The following is a 20,129-nucleotide window of genomic DNA, read 5'->3' on the forward strand; positions in this document are numbered from 1 at the left end:
CATTGGCTACTCCTGCCCTGATAAAGGATCTAAGCTGAATTAGAATGGAAAGCTGACTATATTTTTCTCAAGGTGAGTACCACTGAAGTCTGTGCAGCTTGCTTCTAAGTAAATGTACCTGGGGATGCTACTGCTGTTGATGGATCCAGCATGACAGGTAAGGAAGAATATAGTGTACTTTCTTATGCCAGTTAGAAATGAAGTGTGCCCTTTAAACCCCACCGCAACACCATATAGTGGAGCTCACAATGTTGAATATTGTGGTGTTGTGTAGTGGTTAAGAGCGGTGGATTCGTAATCTGGGGAACTGGGTTTGCGTCTCCGCTTCTCCACATGCAGCTGCTGGGTGACCTTGGGCTAGCCACACTTCTCTGAAGTCTCTCAGCCCCACTCACCTCACAGAGTGTTTGTTGTGGGGGAGGAAGGGAAAGGAGAATGTTAGCCACTTTGAGACTCCTTCAGGTAGTGATAAAGCGGGATATCAAAGCCAAACTCTTCTTCTTCTTATGTTGTGGGTAGTTATTGAGCAGGGGTTGGCAAATTAAGGCTGGGCTCGATAGCCAAGCATTACTTTCTGCTAGTCTTCTATGAAATCCAGTTCTACCATGATAGCAAGACAACAGTAGATGGCTGTACCTCTGTGCAGATGTCTAAAGTCTCACTTAATTAGGCTGAGGTGAGGAGAGAGAGGGGATGTCCCCATTGATCCCACTTCTTTGCCTCTCCCCCACTTGGCTCTGCTACCCTCAATGCATTTGGGGTGGGAGAAGTGTGGTGTGTGAGTGCTGTCAATTCTTTTAGAACACATTTCTCCCTGGAAATGGTCCAAGTCTAAGCATATTCCTGTAGTCCTGTAGACTCTTGTGTGAGTTAGGAGAAGCTGAGTCAGGAGGGTACACAGAGCTGGACTATTAATTTGAGGGGATTTGGTGAGGCTTTATATTCCTGCTTATACTACATGCAATTGATTTTATTCTTTTGGCACTTTCAAACATTGTGGCTTATCTTAGACATTTTGGACAGGTGATGAGGCTAACATTCAGATAAATGTGAAAATAGCTAGGCTAAATAAACTGTGGATAAGGGGCAGCTCTTCTGCTATTTCAGTGTAAATTACTAGGCAAATTTCTAACAACCCAGTATGAATAAGTGTTTTTAATATGAAAGCATAGTGGAGTCACCACCATTCTTTCATCCTTTCTTGTAAGGGTGCAAGCAGCATACTTGTGTAGACCATAGCACCTGATGAAGCATATTGTGGGAGTAGCTTCTTTGTCTCGGGGAAAAAATTTACTGTGAATGCCCGTAGAAGCCAAAAACGCATCTTAAAATCTAAAGATACAGTTGTGTTCTTTGTGCCATGCTTTTCAAGATGATCCATTAATTGATTGATTTTTTTATTTGAGAGTTCTAAGTCTCTGCATTCCCCCCCCCCCAAGTGGTAGCCATGTTAGTTTGTTGCATCAAGAACAACAGAGTGTTGTCCTATGCACAATAAGATGGTCTAAGGCAAGCAGGTATAAATTATGCTGGTATAAAGTTACACCAGATCTAAACCCCTTTCAGCAACAAGGCTACTGCTGCTGCTCTGCCTAAGCCTGGCAGAGGGGAAAACAAACCTTTAAAATAGAGTTCTGCACTGTGTTGCCAGATCATGTGACCAGGCTGAATGGGCTTAGAATCCAGCCTAAGTCCTCCTTCTCAGGTCTTGCCCCTGGAATGCCATCCTTTGGGGCTTACGCCAGCCTTAGTTCAGGCAGCTGAGCCAGGATGAGCAAGTTACGCACGGTGTATTGGTGTATCTTAGGCTGAGCTGGGGTTGGGTACTGAACACAGGCTGAGCTGGGAATCGGATGGATGAGCTGGGGAACTGCTGCATCCTAAGCTGCAGATATTTCCATAGGATTGCCCTCAACTATAAATATATTTATTACGGCATTAGTGGCAGTCCACAAAAGCTTATGCCGTATTAAATATACCTAGTCTTCAAAGTGCCTCAAGACTCTTTGTGGTTCAGTGTAGCTTGTAATAGCAAACAAAAATCACCCAATCAGTAGGTGCTTAGAAAGTACATAGCACCAGGCTGTATCCCTAGCATGTGTTGACTGGGGAGTTAGAGCCTGCGTGGAGCAACTGCTTCTGTTTTGTGCAAGTAAACTGAAGAGATTGACTTGCTGGAGAGACTGAAAGGTCATTGTCCCACCTGGAATACTGCACTGCAGAGAACAGGCTGAATCTCTAAGCAGCTGTGGTTGTTGGTCCTCCCCAAGAGGTCCTTGCTATCTAAATTAAAATGGTTTAATTGTCACTTGTTACTGTTACAGAGCAAAAATGCAAATTGTTCATATCCATGAATAACAGCAAGTCCAAGTTGAGGGCGAATGTATGGGAGCTGCTACAGGATTTTTCTCTGGGATGGGAGGCTGATCAGGATCTGATCTGGGCTGTGGGTGCAGGCAGAAAGTTTGTCAGGACAAGTCTAGAAAATGAACTTTGAACCAAAACCAGAAACTTGTTGGGAGCACTCATGCCACTGTCACCACCGATACCACTGTGAGTGTGGTCTTGAAGTTAGCGGTGTTGGTGGGGAGCGCTAGGCTGCTGAAGTGGGCTCTCTCTGTGCTGTGCCCTGCCCCCCTGGCGCATGCACACACCCTGGCCCCAGGCAGCAGTAACATACGCTATGCCACTGCTGAAGGGTGAATTCTGACACTGCCCAGAAATGGCATGAAGGAAGCCTAGTTTCATGTTTGTGTAGAAAGATACAAACCTGATTTGTCAGGTATGTTATAGTGTTATTTAACAGCTATGTCTTATTCTTTTCAATTCAGACAGCAGTTTGCTGTGGGAAGCATGAAGGCAGGTCACGAAATCTTCCTCCTTTGATCAAGAGAAAGTGTTTATCCAGTGGAAATGGTTCTTCCTGGCTAGGATTGCTCAGTCTGCCCAAATAAACAGCCAGTCAAGTTCACAGCCCTTGACACAGTGCAGTGTAAATTCCTGTCTGCTCCTTGGTTAATTTTTCCTAACTTGGGGGAATGTCTGTGGGAAATTAGCTTCTTTCTGCCTTAATGGCTTTGAAACTGAAAATCTTAATTCACTCCAGGGACCTTGAGAAAGAGAATTGGGGGTTGGTAAGAAATTATGTCACCTATCCTTCTTTTAAGCTTCTGTTTCATATGGACCAAAACCAATATTTTTCATTTGTAAGAAATTTGTCTTTGGCTTATCTTTGGACTGGAAGGTCACTCACTGACTGCGCATGCTGGGTGCTTGGAGTTAGAATCAGTGTTATAAACTCAGATATATAAGCTAGGCACCAAATGGCTCCTTAAACCAGGGTTACAGTCACCAAAATAGAATGCCTTGTTGCCATTTTGGGGCCAGATGGCTAGAGAGTAATATTTTTCAATACGACTTTTTGGTTCCTGAAATTCACTCTAATTGTGCAGATAAAATATAGCAGATAGAATGTGAAAACAGTCAAGATCCAAGGATCCCTAGGCATGCACCTCCAGATGGTGGAGACGTCAGATGCCATCCTGGTACCTGGGCATCTTCACTTGGTCGCAAGTAGCCGATAGCCAGGTGCAAAATGCGCCTGGTGAATTTTGAATGCTGGAAGCACAGAAGCTTACTTAACTATGGAGCTGTAGCTCTTTTCAAACAGCATGTCTTAATATGGCCTTGGCATCTGCTGTGCTTGTTAGTTTTTTAACTAGCATGCATTTATTCCGGTTCTAATTTATCTCTTTGTGTAGCAAAGTTGTACCTACTGAAAAACAGGGGGGTTGTGATGGATAAATGCTCATTGATTGATACTCACTTCATTTATTTCTGATGTTTTCTAATAAGGGTCTCAGCCTGGGGAGAAAAATCTTGCCCTAGATCAGTCCTAGACACATAAGCACATTCTTTTCCAGGAGTTTCCTGTGTTGCCAGTCCAGTGCCTTAGCACATGAGAAGTAGGAAATAAAATTACTGACAAAAATATGAATTGTGGAGTTGGGGATTTATGTGTTTATATCACTCCTTCCATTGTGTGGGATACATAGCCACAATGCCCCACATCTACCATATTCAAAGATTCATATGGTACCATCCATCAGAACATCTCAGACAAGAAAGGAAAGATGAGTCTGATCTTTGAGAATATTCCAGGTTTTCACATCAAATAATGTAACTAAAAATTGAACATGTGCTGGTCACACTTCAAAGGGTTGGTTGCCTAATTATGCAAAGTGCTCATCGATTTCACTGGATGTCTGTTTACCATTTCTAAGAATGAAACGGGTGTTTGCTTTAATGTGGAGTTACAGTCCTGTCATTCAGTTCATTTGGCACCAAAATGGAACATTCCATCCTGGAGTTTTCTATCAGGCCACATGTCCCTTTGGCATAAGGACTTTTCGATCCATTTACCAGTGGAAGATTAAAAATGGAAGTTCTTCCTGACTGTACCAGCAAGTGGCACTGCCCACAGTGATGACTAAAAACAAACAAACACATAAAAATTAGATGTAAAACCCCACTCTTGGAAGAATGAGCCTTTCTATAAAAGATTTGTAACCCTTTGAATTTAATGGCCCAAATGACTCAGAAGAGGCATCTAGTATGATTTATGCTCTAGACAATATATTGCCTATTCCCAAATGTGTATTTGGTATTGTTGGCAGCTGACATCTGTATTCTGGCTCCATGAATTGTTTCAATTGCTCAATCTGATTAAAAATTATTTTATTCAAATATGTATCATAGGATAAAGAGTTGTCACAGCACATCATCATATATGGGTGTAATACTTTACTAATAATGAGATCTTAGAGTAATTTTAACTCTGGTGCTATGGGTTTCATATGCTGAGTAATGAGAAGTTCAATTAGACATAGGCACAAGGAAGTCTCCCTTCTGTCTGGTGTTGCTTTACCAGTATGCCCTCCAATCTGTTGGTTCATATCAAAATCGCTGTCATCTTTGATTTGGATGTGAATTAGGACTAGCTTGCATAACTGAGATGGGTTAGGGTGGGGTTGGGGAGTTGGTCCCTCTCTGGGTACTCTGTTCAGCAGCAGCATAGAGTTGAGGGTTGAGGGGGGCAGTTTCTAATCTACAGGAATTCTATTTCCCCAGACTTCTGTCCATTTTTTGAGTGCCAGTTTGGAGTATTTGTACCTTTTATTGTACATCAGAATCCCTGCCTAAGCTGGTATAGGTGGTTTTTGATTTGGTGTTGAGGACTCTCAAGGTCATTGCTCAGTTTGTGTCTCTGTGTGTGGGAATCTTAACATTCATGTTGAGCTCACCATATCCAGGGTGGCTTAGGGCTCCTAAACCACCAAGGCAACCATGGGGTTGTCCCAACATATCATTTGCTTGACTCCATTGACACCCAGGGATTTAAGAGGGTTATGTCACCACTATGTGACCTAATATATGGAAATGAGAGCTGGACCTTAAAGAAGGCTGATCGCTAAAGAATTGATGCTTTTGAATTATGGTGCTGGAGGAGACTCTTGAGAGTCCCATGGACTGCAAGAAGATAAAACCTATCCATTCTTAAGGACATCAGCCCTGAGTGCTCACTGGAAGCACAGATCCTGAAGCTGAGGCTCCAATACTTTGGCCACCTCATGAGAAGAGAAGACTCCCTGGAAAAGACCCTGATGTTGGGAAAGATTGAGGGCACAAGGAGAAGGGGATGACAGAGGACGAGGTGGTCGGACAGTGTTCTCGAAGCTACCAACATGAGTTTGACCAAACTGCGGGAGGCAGTGGAAGACACGAGTGCCTGGCATGCTCTGGTCCATGGGGTCACAAAGAGTTGGACACGACTAAACGACTAAACAACAACAACATGTGAATGACACCAAGCTCTGTTTCTCTTTTTCACTGAACACAAGTGAAGGTGCTAGAGTAGAGGCTGGCTACATAAACTGAGGTTTAATCCAGAGAAGATGGAAGTACTGTTGGTGGGTGGTTCCTTTAATCAAGTATGTGGTGTTGAACCTGTTCTGGAGGAAATCACATTCCCTCTTAAGGATCATTCAGGATCATGGTCTGGGGGTGCTTGTTGATCCATCTTCATCATTAGAGACCCATAGCATCAGGGGCCCACAGCACCTTTTACCTGTTTATCTAGGATTCTGCCTGAATAGCGAGAACTTTGCTTCAGTGAGCCATGCTTTGTATTGGATTACTGTAATGTGTTGTATATGGAGATGCCTTTGAAAACAGCCCAGTTGGTGCAGAATAAGGCTGTGAGAGTATAAACCGGACCAGGTTTTATGAGCGTGTTATGCTAGTACTTCATTATCGTCACAGGATACTGACTCTTTTCCAGGCCCAATTCAAAGTACAGGATTTAACCTTTAAAGCACAAGCTTTAGACTTTAGTGTCTGAAGGATCACCTCTTTTCACATAAACCTCCCCATGCCTTGAAATCATTGAATGAGGCCCTTCTTTTGAGTACTTTGTCCTGTAATAGGTTTTATCCTCTGCTCTCCATTTTATCTGCTTTGTATGGTGGTGTCTTCTTCATCTACCCTGTGTTTTCAAATGGTTTGCTTTTATTTTTAGTGTGTGGGTCCCCCCCCCTTTTTTTTTTTTTTGTTGTAATAGATTATTTTTGTTTTCATCTTGTATGCTGCCCAGAGAACCCTTCTTATAGAGTGACAAATAATGGGATAAATAAATAATGTTAGGAATCACTGTGAAGTTGTCATACTGTGCGGGCTGATAATGGCTTCGTGTTTAGATACTGCTTATGAATAATAAAAGTTTTTCACTTATATTACTTTGGCTATCTTCACAACATTTTTATAGGTTCATTCAGTTTTATTACCCCCATAATGTGGATACCTCCCATATTAAGGGTAAAAGATCTTACTATATGTAAGATTTATTTCCACCATGAATTCACTCAGGATTACAGAGGATAGGCAGAAGTAGACACTAACTCCTTCTCCAAATTGGGATAATGATGCTAACCTACCTTAGAGGCTTGTTTTAAGGATTACTGAGAGATTGAACATTCACATGCAGCATTTCTGTAAGGTTTACATTACTATCCAATTCTATCCATTTCACAGGTTCAAGCACAGTTTGTCCAGTCACTGTAATAGTCTACAAAGGATTTCTTTCCCTTCAATTTACACAAGCTGAAGCGTAAGAACCCATTGGAAAATTCAACAGATGCTGTCTTTCTGTTCTGCTTTGGTGACTGAGCTCTTCTTAATGGCAAAAAGATCATCGCTGGCTTCTGTGTTTACATGCTGCTGAGCCCAATAGGTCTCCTGTTCAAGATTTGGGCTCCTGACTCTTACCCCAACGTAAATTGATGTTGTATTTAATAATCAGTTAGAGTAATGGGAGATTCTTTTGCTCCTCCAGGCTGTCATTTTGGGGGAAGGAAGGGCAAAGGGAGACATCCAAGAAGTTCTGTGCCAACTCTTGTTTGAAATTTAGTGGCAACCGGGTCTGTTTCAGACCATTGCAAAAAAATATTTTATGCAGCATTTTCTAGTTTTCTTTTTCTATCAAATGGAGCCCCCTAGAGGCTGTCATAGTAATTGTCCTTGTAAGCCGTGCAGGATAGTTCTCCTCTAGCGTAATGAAGTTAACTCTGCATTAGAGCTGAACATGGATGTGATTTGGAAAGCTGCCCCTTTGGCAACTGAAAGCTGTTTGGAAGGGGAAAATACCTTAACAGGTGCACAGATGCCTAGGCCTGGAGAGCTGTTGCAGCAAATTGCACTGCAAGGGAGCTCTTCAAACAGATTGCCCTTGTACAGGAGCATGCCTAGAATTATCAGAGCTTGGTTGTCCTCTGCAGGCATACTTCATTTCTTCCTTTTATTTACTGGGGGTTGAACCATTGCAGAGGGAAGGCAGGGATAACAAACCATTGCAGTATGAAAGGTACAGCTCTATGGTAACTTGGTTAAGATGCAACACTAAACTGGGGCTAAGGGGATGAATTTGGAATGAAGCTTGGGCTCATTAATTCCTCTTGCAAGGTAGGTTAGGCTAAGAGACAGTGACTGGCCCAAGGTCACACAGATAGCTTCATGGCTAAGTGAGGTTTTGAACCTAAGTCCTCTGACCAGTGCACCATACTACCTACTACTGATGTGCTGTATTTATATTCTGCTTCTGCATAGAGCAATTGTGTTTGCATTTGTAATGTTCTTAGTCTTTGTCTATAGGCAGCAATAATAAATTAAAAGCTAGAAGTATTTGTTGATTTGTTTTAGAAAACAGCTTTTGTTTCTTGTTAAGACATACAAATGTTTTTTAAATGTTTGTTTAGGAGTGCTTAGAAGTTTGGACTTTGTAAAGTGTTTTTCTTTATAAAGTTGGGACTTTGGTTTGGTTTAGTGTGTGGTTGCAACTTGGGCTCATGGTTTGTGTTGGGTTTACAGTTTATGGTTTGTCTGGAGGAGACAAACTATGAATCTGATTTCAGACAACATACAACATCAATCCATTGCTATGCTCAGCTGCAGTGCAGTAGAAAAAGAACTAGCAGAGGAGCACAGCAATGTGAATCTCTAGAACCCTCATGTTTGCACATATGCACTAAGCCATAGTTTGACTTAGCATTTGTTAAGCTCACTCTCAGTGAACACTTTGTCTCCACACTGTGCATCTAAGGTGGGACCAGAAGATCTGTGTAGAAGTCGCAGGGTAAAAGCAGAAGCAGACAGGTCTGCTCAATAGCTAGTGTGCTGTTTGGAGCTGCTTAATGAAAAGCAGATAAGGAAAACATTTCCACAGTGAATCATAGGAACTAAGGTTCAGAAACCAGTAACCTTGAACCTATTGGACTTAAAATAGCTGTTTAAACTTTACAAAACTGACAACCTGGACTATTTATAGGCATGCAAAACAAGCCTAATGAGCTTGAATCCCAGCTGCAAATGCCAGAACACAAAATGTTTCAGTTTAAGGATTAATGCCCTCCCAAAAGTCTGATAGGTCACCTACCTGGAAGCCTGCTTGGTGTAGTGGCAAAACTGTTAACATTTATGCAGTGCCAGCCATGCGCTAAGTGCTGGTTTAACATGACCACTGGCCTCCGTTCTAATACTGGTTTCTGTTTTTCTGCACTGCAGCACAGAAAAGGGTTTTGCTTAAACGAGTTTGTAATGTGAATCCAATTCCTGTGTGTGGAACTCAATGTACTTCTGAATGGGGAGGGCGAGAGGAGAACGAGGTCTGTTCACACAATGGGACTTCCCCCTTCTCCATCTCCTGCCCCCATGTGCCCCTTAAACCAGTTTTTGGGTTTCCCCCAACAATTCCCAGGAATGGTAACTCTGTGAGGGGAATGGGGTCTCCTAACAACTCTCCACACCCTTAGCAAACTACTGCTCTCAGGATTCTTTGGGGGAAGTCATGGCTGTTTAAAATGGCATGATACTGCTTTATATGTATAGTGCAGATGGGGCCTTTCTTTCTAAAAGTTTAGCTCAGCCCTTGGGCTCAGCGCTCCTCTCCTCTAAGAAATGAAGACACAGACAAGGCTGTTAAGAATTAGAATCATGTGCAGTGAAAACGAAAAGTACCGAAGAAGCTTCTGTTTATAAAGCAGAGAAGCTTTGAATGAAAGGACCTTTGTGTCCACTGGTGACCTCTTTCTCACTTTCTGTCATCCACTTCCATTTGTGACACAGTGACGGCTTCCATCAGGTTACAGGGTCAGTCAGTGCTTCTCCTACTTGCTTGCAAATATCTGAGGAAAATATTGCCTTTGCATTCTTCCTATGCAGAAAATCATTTCTCTGCTGCTGCTTTTCCTTTGTCAAACTGGCCACACAATTGGGCATTTCTGGGTTTGGGCTGTACCTGTAGGGGACATTCATTGGAAAGCATGTTCTCATTCCTGGACCACCTCCACAGGAAAAGTGAGAAGGCAGTGGTGCACACTGCACAACCTGCGCCAATCCTACAAGTATCCCCCCATGAAGCAGTGGGGATGAACTGTGTAGGTGATAATCAGATGCACTGCATTCAGTTTCATGATCAGGTAAGAAGAGCCTGCTGAAACAAACCATCTAGCCATGGTTCATCTAGTCCAGCATCCTGTTGTCACAGTGACCAGTGGGAAACCAACAAGCAGAACATGAACCCAAGAGCAGTATGCAGTATGTCAAGGCATTCAATCCTAAAGCTCCTAATTGGTGGTCACCTGTTGGGCAGAAGGTAGAATTCAGTCTTGCAATGATGACAGCCTAAAGATTTCGCTGAATTATTGCCATTTCTTGCAGAACTTTAAGAGGGCATCAAGGACCCACTTGTTTAAGATTACCTTTGCACAAGTTTTAATTGGGCTGCTGCTTGGTTGAGTTGTGTTTTAGCTATTCGTCATTTGTCTTTGTGCTGTTATGCTGGTTTTAATGTTTTCTTGTTAGTGCTGGTTTGTGGATAATTTTTATGGCAGTTTGCATATTGGAAGCTACCCTCAGAGGTTTGACCTAGAAAGGTTGCCTATACATGTTTTAAATAAATCTTTATTTTTTTTAAAAAAACCAGAACATATTCTAGAAAATATCATTGGCTTATTTAATTATATATTCCTTCGGCATGTAGCATTTGTAGGCGTTGCTTCAAAAACTTGTTTGTTCTGCAGAAGATAGCACAAAAATGAGTATGTACTGTATGGGTGACATTGGCCTGGTTTGCACCTAATGCTAAACTATCGTTTGCTTAACAAGCCATGAGTTAACCATGAGTTTTCCCACAGATGATCAAACAAACCATGCCTTGTTTCTCAAACTTTGTTGTGTTTTCCCAGGTATTCTTGCCTTGTGTCTTTTGTGGTTTGGTGACCACTTGGCATGCAGTGGTAAAAAAACAACATAGTTAAGAAAGGGATCTAGATTCCCATGTAATGCAAAGCTATAGTTAAAACAAATCAAAGTTTGTAAGCCAACAACAAAACATGGTTTCACATTGTGGTTTGTTGGCAGTAAGCAAACAAAACATATTTAAGCTACTGGGCAAGATTTACACATAACACTAAACCATAATTTAATAAGTCACAGTTTTATTTACCATGGTTTAGTGTGAGAACCAGGCTAATGTATATTTTACATTACATTCTATTTCCTCTCTCTGGCCTTGAATATTGTGTAGCAATTTACATGCAGTGGAAGTAACTTTAATGACCAATTGTCCCACTCCATTGTATTACTTTTCATCTCTGCAAAAGACAACTGTAAACATGCTTATTTTTGCACACTTCAATACAGCGTGACTTGGTACACTAATAATTTTGTGCAGGTCTCTGAAGCGAGCTACTTTTATTGCTACTTTTATCTTTCACTGCTGAATGTTCCACTGTCCAGAGGAGGCCAAAGCTATTGAACCAAGCCAAGTAGCAATGATATTTTTGAGTGGATTATATTTTCTTCCAGAATTAGGTTTTTCAGTGTGCTGAGGTGGAGTGTTTTGTTGCCTTCTCTGAGTTAGTGGATAGTCTCTCTTGAATGATGATTAGTGAAGGGCATTGAAATTGGGTCCCTGAGCAGGTGAAGTATTAATGAGTCTGCATGTAGCAGTCCATGTTTAAAATTGTTAGCTGCCTTTAATCACAAATAGTAGCTCAGTCTTTAGAACTGGATCCTTGATTTCCTTGGCTGTATACACCAACTGAACCTGGATCAAACCGCTGCAGAACTACCCTGTAATTATTTGGTGTCCAACCAGACACAGGATTATATTGTTAGACCTTATGAGGACTGGTGGCAGGTGTGAGCCTTAGGCTTTGTGTTCTCTACCTTCCCCTTTCTTCCACATATGAGGGGAGAAAGTTTAAATTTAATCCTTCTATTTGTGGTTTGGAACAAACAACAGCTTATTCTGGCATCTGAGTACAGTAAACTAGTTTGTTCAAAACACAGTTTGTTCAGAAACAGGATATTACACCATGGTTCAGTCAAACTGCAGTTACACCAGAGAAGACTTACATGTATAGCATTGCATTGTAAGGTTGAAACTCTCTGCACTCTTACTTGAAAGGAAGCTACACAGTAGGGTTTACTTTTGAGTATAGATGGGAGAGAAATTTAGCTCACGCTTGCAAATAAACCTACCTAATTTGCACTCCTTGAAACAATATGCAAACAGAAACACAGCTGTCCTTTGGCATTCACACTTTCCTGAATGTTGCAGTGCAGTTCTCCAACCAAAAAATGGGCACAGTGATGCATATATATTATGGGCAAGTATATACGTTAGTGAAAATAACACACAAGAATGTGTTAGGGGAAATTACTTGCAACAAGGTTTATATCAGGAAAAGTGCTCACTAAATGAATTTCCAAGAGGAATGTTGCTTTTGTTTTGTTTTTTAAATGCAAGTTGATGTGGAAATGTCAACTGAACTTAGGACCAGAAAAATGAGAAAATGAAACCGACATTTTTGCCACACCTGTTTCTGAGCAATTTATGTAGGATCAAGTTGAATGCAATTGAAAATTTAAAAAATAATCTCTCTCTGTTTCATGATGCCATTTTTCCTCCCACAAATGCCACATCCTTCCTGGAATGGAAGTGTGTCACTGTGGGGTAGATAAATCCATAAATACAATCTGGATTAAAAGTCTCCAAATAAGTGAAAATGTGTTGCTGCTGAATTACCTTTGCATGCCAGAATTGCTTCCAGCCTGCATTTAAAATTACTTTTGCATTGTTTTAGACCTTAACTAAATTTCCTTGCCCTGTATTTAATTTGTCCACCTACTGATTCAGTAAGAAATCCAGTTTATTCATGGCTGCTCCAAAGGGTTGCTGCCTATTTTAAAGTAGTGCTTCTACAAACAACTCATCTGAGTAAAACTGAACATTTCTATGAAACCAGGGCTACATTTTGAAGGAAACTGATGCCTCCACCTTGCTGAAGCTAAGCAGCTCTGGGGCTGGTTGCAAGTTCACTTGGCAACCTCATGTATACCAACTTGAGCTCTGTTGTAGGATAGAGATGTGTTGCACCCCACAGTGGCTTTGCCCCATTGAAAGCACTTCTACTTGGGGAAGATAGATCACTTGATTTTTGCCAATCTCTCCTATGCACTGCAGCCCAGTGCCAAAACCTCTATTGTGGTTTAGGGGACCCTCTGGAATGGTTTGGGATGTGGCATAGTGGAGACTGATGAAGATAGGGTTCCTTGCTTTGCTCTTGCAGAAATGCTCCTATAGCACATTGGCTGTACCCTGTTATATTTACATACATTTTCTTACTCAGTGATACGGGTTGTGGAATACAGATTTAAATGACCCAGCTGGATGGGAATTCTAGGAGGCTGCAAAGAGAAATGATAAGTAATATTGACTATTGATGTTTCATTCTATGCAGGTCACTCATCTTTCTTAACCGTCACAAGATTTCCAAGGTGCCTAACAGCTAGCCAGTACAAGTGATTGTGGTGAGTCCTGCACAATGTTGTTCTGTTCTTTTGATACTGAAAATCCCCCTTCCTTGTATAACTCCACTGTCTTGGATCCTGGTCTTGAGGTAAGAAGTTAAAAGACTGAAAAACGGCTCAAAGAGGCATGTTATCTCCACAATCTCTTTCATATGCACCAGGCATTACAGACCCATTCAAAGAATTAATACAGAAAGATCCAACTGAAGGCTTCCAGTGTCTCAGCTTAAAGCTGATGGATAATAAAATAAAACGTGAAATCGCTGAGAAGTGCAAGGTGCCCATGCATTATGGTCACTTAAAAGACACCTGGGTCAGAACACTGAAATTTGTTAGCTAAATCATACCTCGAGGCCAGCAGTGGGCCAAATTATTACAACTTGTGGTAAAGAAACACATTGATTTATATGGAGGTCAGCTGCCTCTTTGGGGGCTGTGACAATCTTTTAGCCAGAATGTCTTGATTTATACCTACCCAAGGAAGCTTCCTTGTCGCCTTTGAGGAATACACAGAATAACAATGTATTTCATCTTGCAAATAAAGAGGCAGAAAAGATCTATGAGGCCTGCATCTGAGGGCAGCAATTTGCATGATAGATATGTTATCTGGTGAGCGTAACTACTTTTCTTGACCTCACAGTATCTCTTCGGGTGAATTGGCCAAGCCTAATTTTTTTACGCTTCTTATCCCATCCATGCACATACGCCATTTTTCAAGCGTTTTGTGCTTCGACATATGGAGTGTGACCCTGAAGACCTTTGGGAAAGGCTCACCATGTCCCAAACTTGATCAGATATCCAGAGAACCACAATCAGAGCATCTGCTACTTTAAAAAAAACATTAAACGCAGCTCCTGGAACAGAGGGCATAGCGGGCAAATCAGATCAGAGATTTGTGTAGTTGTTTTTTAGAAACACTTTTTCTTTACACCCTCAAACTTTTATATGTGGGTGAATATATTGACTGATTCTTCCATCCTGTTCTATCACTTTTATCCTCCTATTAATGACAGCAGGGAAAGAATACCCTTCCTGTTTTCTGCATGAGAAAGTAGTGTAGCAGAGTGAGTCCCTTATATGCTGGCTGTTGTGATTAGGGAGAACGGTTGTTCCTTCCTCCAAGGGCTGCAGAATGGACTTTGTTCAATTTGTTGGTAAGCAGCTTCTCTGCCTACTGAGTGAAACTCAAAACACAGGGGATGTTTCAGAGCACTGTACATTGGCAGGATCTGGGAAGTCTTGCCACCATGAAGCAGCTCAGAGGATCTGTGATCTGCCCTGAGAATGCCTGAAGAGGGTTTCTCTCTCACACACCACCAGATCCCGCTTTGTTGATGCCTCTGCTCAATATTTCTTTCCCTGGTGTAGTTTATCAGGGTCTCCCAGGATGCAATAAAATCAGATAGGAAATAATGTACTGCAGAATTGGTTACTCAAATCTGCTTGCAGCTTCTTAAAAGGACCAAAATTTTGCCTGGATCCCATAATGTGAAACTAATGTCGTCGTTGTCTTCTTTTTAACAGCCTGCTACATGATATGTACTGAGCCTCAGGACTTGCTGAGCCTCAGGACATTACAAAGTTTGCATATAATAATGAGCACTTGCTTATTAAAGATACAGGAACAGATACTTCAATAATTTGAGTGTGAGGAAGGATAGGTGAGTTGCTTGTAGGATAAAAAATCACTAAGCAATATTGCAGGTGACCTTGGATTTCCTTTGTCAGGGGCATATGAGTTGCATATGAGGTGCACCAGGAACACAAATAGTTTGAAGTGGGTGGTGTAGCTGCTGGAGATAGATGGGAACCCTGCTGGCTCATCCCCTACAATTCTGGTTTCTCCTACATTGTCCTGGGGATAAGTGCCAAGAAAAGGGACTCATTTGTCTTCCTGTTTCCTAACAGCTAGATTGAGCCTTACAAAGCCCGCCTCATTCCAGTGCAATGGCATGCTTACTGTGGGACCAAAAGTATTATGAATGCACATTGCTGCATTTTAATTCCTCCCTTTGCTGCAAATTCCAGTGGGCCAACCCAGCACAATGAATCATCCTTTGTATGGATGGCAAGCAAGTTGGATCCTTTTGGCGTCATTAAAATCTCCATCAAGCAAACAGAATTCCATTTGTCACAGTGCAAACAAAGAGTACAAGAGATCCAGCTTCCTTGGCACTAATAAATTGTACTTGGGTCATGCTAGGGTAATGGTTAGGGGTGGAGATCATTGTTGTGTGTTCACAGGAATGAGGATTTGTGAATCCTACAAAAGAAAGAAGGATGAACCTGTGTTTACTGGGTGGGGTAAACTTTCAGGAATCACCTTACAGTGACTGATTGATTCCCACTTACGACTTTGATCAAGTGACTTAGACTCATGTGCCTTAGTTCAGCTTGCTGCCTATCAGTCAGGGGTGGCATGGCATGGATAACTCTCCTTTCGCTGTCTTAATTGCCATTTTTCAGAACAGGAGCTGACTTTAGCACATTATACCTCACAGCAGGTTTGCCTTTGACTAGGCAGCCCAGTGGGCCCAGTCTTTTAAAGCTGGTTGGGGTTGTCTTTGGCTATGAATTAAGAGATGATTAGCAAATGGGCCAGATCCTTGCCCTCAGGTCCTCCACAGGAATACTTACCAGTGTATGAGTCCGTATATTTAAGTCATGGTGGGACCCTCCCCCTCTGCACCGCACCTAAAAACAGAAGAAAGGAAAGAACCTCCATTATTGAGAGGGGTTCCAACCTCCCCTCTCCACATGCTGCAGTCCTGGTGGAAAGAAATTGACTCCCCCCCCCAAAAAAAAGCCAACAAGTAACATAGCATAACCTTCCCTAACTCCAGGTGCTTCAACCCCCAGCATTTCTGACCGAGGCTGGTAGGAGTTGTAGCCCAACAACTCCTTGGAGGGCACCTGGTTGGGGAAGCCTGTCCAAACATGTAGAGTAGTCAATGTGGTGCCCTCCAGACTGTCGTAAACTGAGTTTTAAATTGCGTTTCAGTTTTTTTATTCTTTTGTTACGGTTTTTATTTCACACTGCATTTTAATGTTAGGCTTTGTGAGCCACGCAGAGAATTCTTATCATGGGGTGGCTGTACAAAGTGCAGGTAATTATTGTTATTATTATTATTATTTTAAAAGAACCCCAACAACAACCAGGCCATTGACCAAAGGAGGGAGAGATGCATCAGGGAGTGGGTAGGACTGGACAGCAGCTGGTGCTGAATTTTCTCTTTAACTACTATCTGTCTGTGAAAATGAGAAGGCTGTTCTCCACTTTCCCTTCCTTGCCAACCAGTCAAGGTAATTTCAAAGGTATGCTTCTGTTCATGCTCAGCCCCTACCCCTCTGCTGATTACTTTCATGTGCTGGGCAGCAGAAAGCATGCCAGCCTTGAGTTGACCCCTTGCGGGACCATTTAGCCAAGGTTGATCCAGTAAAACAGTCTGCTTGCTTAAAAGAAGTGTGTATGTGTACAAAGCCCCCCCCCTTCCCCTGCTAAATTCTTTTCATTTTCTGTCCTTTCTGGGTATCAGTTTCCTGACTAACAAGTGGGGATAAAAATAGCTTTGTCCTCCTTTGTAGCAGTGTGTGTGTGTGTGTGTGTGTGTGTGTGTGTACACGTATTAGGAAAGGGAAAAATTCCCTGTGTGGCAAGTTCCTTTTGCTCTTTTTAATCACATTGGTGTGGGTATTGTTACTGATGTAATTATCTATTGTGTGGCAATCTAAGAATTTAAACAGATTTAAAGTTCCTGGTCAGGCTCTCTAAAAATATAGCCAAAGGCAACTTATTATAAGACCTAACAGAACATAATCAAGACGTTGTGATGGATGTGGTCAAATTCAGGAAGCAGAGAAGAGCCACATGGCTTTAAATCCACCGTTGTATTATTTGTGTCATCTGTGAATTCTGGTAATGTAGGATAGAGAGCTTGTGAAACTTAGAGGTGTGCACTGCAATACTTACCCAGAAGTAAGTTCAGTTGAGTTCAGTGGAGTTTGCTGCCAAAAAGTGACTGAAGTGCAGTGGTGGCCAAACTTGGCCCTCCAGCTGTTTTGGGACTACAATTCCCATCATCCCTGGCCACTGGCCCTGTTAACTAGGGATGATGGGAGTTGTAGTCCAAAAACAGCTGGAGGGCCAAGTTTGGCCATCACTGCTGAAGTGTAAGGGGACAAAACCAAACCTCACCCCTGGCATGATCTCACTAGTTGGCTGTTCACAAGTCACTCTCTTCTGCTTCAGCCTCCATTTGCAATATGGAGAGGATAAGACTGACCTACCTTTAAGAGTTGTACGGATTGCAACACGATAATAGATGTGATGTAGATGGTTTTGTTGAAATATGGCATCCTTTTATAAAATGTTTTATTGATAACACTGAAGAATGGCAACTACCAAAATCACAGATTCAACATTGGCAAACTTAAATAAATTTATCCATCCGGGGTGGGGGGGAGTTGGGATTTTGTGTTTGCATTTGCCTCCCACTTTTTTTGTAACTGTTATATATTGGAGACTATAAGATTATAGTTTTAAAAAAGATAATGGATGTGCAACACACCCGAACATTCAAAATTCCTATATAGTTGCTTGTTGTTGCTGCTTCTGCTGTTGTATTATTAATATAATGCAAAGGTGCCAAATACACATTGCAGGGAATGTAGATTTACAAACTCTCACATGTGAAAACATAGTTTGCTGATCTATGAAAGTGTCCTTCTGCCCTTGCACATGGATGGTGCAAGGAGTTATTTCAGAGGTGTTATTCACAAAAACATATGCCTAAAACAACAGTTTTAATGGAGTGGGAGACTGCTGTAGAACTCTCCATGGGCTGCAGAATAGACGGCTCTGAAGCGAGCTTGCAGCCTCGGTCTGTCTGAGGCTGCAGCTGGTTTGCAAGCATGGGGAAAGCATGAAGTGGGAGTTTTCTGCACCACAGCCTCTGCAGTCAGGTGGCTGCAATAACTGCAGGGAGGAGATAAATGTACAGCTACGTCTCCCTCCCTGCCCTGCTCTGAGTAGCGGTGGTGTCCTGGGAGAGTCACAGCAGCTCCAATGACCTAAGTCAAAGAGGATTGGCTCAGCTGCTCCTGCTCTGGGACTGCTGTAGGCATCTGGCAGGATGAAAGTGCTGCAGTGGAAGGTGGCTTAGTGACTCAGCACTTTTCTCTCTCTCTCTCTCTCTTGCGCTCTGGCTGTTTTCTCTCTGCTGCAGTATTAACTCTCTCTTTGCATGGTGCGGGATACCTGCCTGCTCATTTCTCCGATGACAGCTGGTGGACTGGCATGAAGTCTTAAGAGGACAGGACTGCATAGTGTTGGAAGCTCATGTTGCATTGAACTAGAGGCAATTGGGACATCCTTCCTTTGCACTCGTGGGTCTCTGTTGCCTTTCTCAGGGCTGTGGCACAGAGAATAGACAGGCACCTCTTAAGTCGTCATGCAAAGGGTGCCCAAACACCTTTCTTCCAGGGGAACTGCACTGCAAGCAAAATGTCCAGAATCTTGTTTTGTTTTTCTTGTGTTTGCAGCAGGAGAGATGCTTGCACCCATTGCTTTCGGACCAGTCACCCTTAACTGTTAATCTACCACTCATCAAGTATGCAGCGTTATTGTTGAATGCCCCCATACCACAAGTAAAATTTTGTGACAATAAAAAAAAGAAGATAAGCAAGACTAGGATTGGGAGGGGAAAGGAGGAATGTAGTTGTGGTTATTGTGCTCAGGCTGGAGGGCTGGAAAGGGTTCTGGAAGTGGCATGGAGGAGAGTGGGGTGGGGAAGGAAGGGAAACAGTGGACCAGATTATTACAACTTGTAGTAAAGATGCACATTGATTTATATGGAGGTCAGTTGCCCCTATGGGTGCTGTGACAATCTCTTTGCCAGCATGTCTTGATGAAATACGAGGTGGTTGTTCTGGAAGCTCATAAGAACAAGGGAAAAGCAGGATTGCATTTTGGGGTTGTTGTTTTTTTAGTTTAGGGAAAAGGTGATTAAGAGATGATATGAGACAAGTTTATAAAATTTTGACATGGAGATAGTGGATAGAGAAAAGTTTTTTTCTCCCTCTCTCTTAAAACTAGAATTTGTGGGCATCCAGTGAAGCTGACTGTTGAAAGATGAATGCTAAAAGAAAGTACTCGTTCATGCAGCGCATAGTTAAACTATGGAACTCACTGCCACAGGAAGCAGAGATGGCCACCAAATTGAATGGCTTTAAAAAGGGGGTTGGAGAAATTCATGGAGGATATGGCTATCAGTGGCTGCTGGCCATAATGGCTCTGCTCTGCCTCCATGGTGGGAGGCAGTAATGCTTCTGAATACCAGTTGGTGGGAGCTGCCGGAGGGCAGAGTGCTCTTGTACTGTGTTCTGCTTGTGGGTTTGCCACAGGCACCTGGTTTGCCACTATGAGAACAGGACTGGACTTAGGCCATTGGCCTGATCCAGCAGGCACTTCTCATGTTCTTATGATGGAACTGGAATAGGTGGTTTAGTGATCCAAGTAGGTGCAAGGCATTTTTTATACATGCAGGCAGAATATTGCACTGTTGCATTTTGAAGTAGGATCTCTGGAATTTTCAAGAAAGATGAAGAGAGTTGTGAGCCAATAGAATATCAGTCCCATGACTGAAACTGGGACATAAGTGTATCTGGTCTCAAGAAAGGTGTGTTGAGAACACGGGAAGGTG

At 42.4% G+C, this 20,129-nt stretch overlaps 1 protein-coding gene across 4 annotated transcripts in view; it reads left to right on the top strand.

The window, feature by feature from the left end:
• SYT2 (synaptotagmin 2) overlaps positions 1-20,129 on the top strand; it is a 145,098-nt gene that overhangs the window by 85,415 nt on the left and 39,554 nt on the right. For all 4 annotated transcript variants that reach the window (XM_083444519.1, XM_083444521.1, XM_083444522.1 and 1 more), the window contains one exon: positions 13,359-13,428. The gene's annotated coding sequence lies outside the window, so the exon portion shown is untranslated. The remainder of the gene's footprint in view (positions 1-13,358; positions 13,429-20,129) is intronic.

Source organism: Podarcis tiliguerta (assembly GCF_965153285.1).
Source record: "Podarcis tiliguerta genome assembly, chromosome: 6".
Taxonomy (NCBI): Eukaryota; Metazoa; Chordata; class Lepidosauria; order Squamata; family Lacertidae; genus Podarcis; species Podarcis tiliguerta.